The sequence below is a fragment of the Phalaenopsis equestris genome, unplaced genomic scaffold (assembly GCF_001263595.1).
Source record: "Phalaenopsis equestris unplaced genomic scaffold, ASM126359v1 Scaffold222572, whole genome shotgun sequence".
Taxonomy (NCBI): domain Eukaryota; kingdom Viridiplantae; phylum Streptophyta; class Magnoliopsida; order Asparagales; family Orchidaceae; genus Phalaenopsis; species Phalaenopsis equestris.
In genome coordinates, this window is record NW_018240736.1 from 3,684 (window position 1) to 5,103 (window position 1,420).

The window sequence follows — 1,420 nt, forward strand, 5'->3', positions numbered from 1 at the left end:
GGCTCTTTAACTGGGGGAACGAGCCGAACATGAGCTTCTTCACGAGCCGAATATGAGCTGTTCTAGAACAATGAGCGTTTTGAGAGCCCCAATTACATAAAAAATAGTTATATTTTTGATGTAATGTGGAAGATTAGGGTGGTATAAATGGAAAAAAAAAATTGCTAGATAAATACATAGAAATTGGGCGGTATACCATATTATCATGTAAATGGCCCAATCATATTTTACGAGGTATTTAAATATAATCCAACCATATAATTTTATATTTTACATATTTAATACTTATTTTTTATTTGCTTAAAAAATACTTAATTGTCACGATCAAATAAAAAGAAAAAAATAATTTTAGTGATATTTTTTATGTAATGTATATATAGATATATAGATATAGTAAAAATTAACTAATTGTGTGATATATAAGTAAATTTCCCATTTATTATTAGATTATTAAAGTGAATGCAATGTGATATCATCAGAAATTAGGGACGCTGAGATGGATATAGTGTTTGATCTCCACCGTCCATCACATTTATAAAAAAAAATTTGGCTGTGATGGAGATAGGAATGAGTATGTACTGCATGGAATAAACGCACGCCTTTCATATTCCTCGTCCGCTTCACAGTCTCTTTTAAACTCTGTTCTCTTCCAGATTTATCCCGCGATAACACAGCCTCCTCCTCTGCCCATACTCTCCCTCCCGCATCATCTGTTCTCCTAAAGCCACCGCTGGACCGCCGAAAAAGCCCAGAAGTTTTGACCTAATCAACAAAAAGGTATGGCAATAATGTTGTCCACAAGTTGCTCGATAAAATGCCTGACCGGACACCTTAACTTGCAGTACCTTAAGTAGCTGTCTGGTAAGTTAGCCCCGGATTTAATCTGGATGTAGGCTAAATCTACCCGGACAGCCATTTTTTTTACGAAATAAAGCTGTTGATTTGATAAATTCAGATTTCACGGATTTCGGAGATTTACTAAATCCCATGAATCTACAAATTTATGGGATTTGAAAAAAGAGACATTGAGTTTGCTCAACTGGGCAGAACTTTTCGAACAATTTTAATAAATTTGGAGATAATTTTCGGGATTTAAAACAGTCAAACTGAATTTTCTAAATCCTAATAACTTAAATCTCAAACTTTAAGGAATCCAAGCACTCTATGTCCCTATTCTGAATTCTATTACGCTTTTATCCATAAAATTTGCATTTTTTTAATTCATAGAACTTGTTCTATGGAGTTGAGTGGCTCCAGATGGAAAGGAAAGGGCTTTGCAGACATTGCTGCACAAAATCCCATGTCTGAAATCGTGAAGAAACTCAAAGATTCTCTCAGTCAATTAAGCGCAAAATCAATGCTTGCCGGCTGTGTTTCCCTCCTCGAGGCAAAATCAGAGCTTGCAGACCTTCTGAACCGC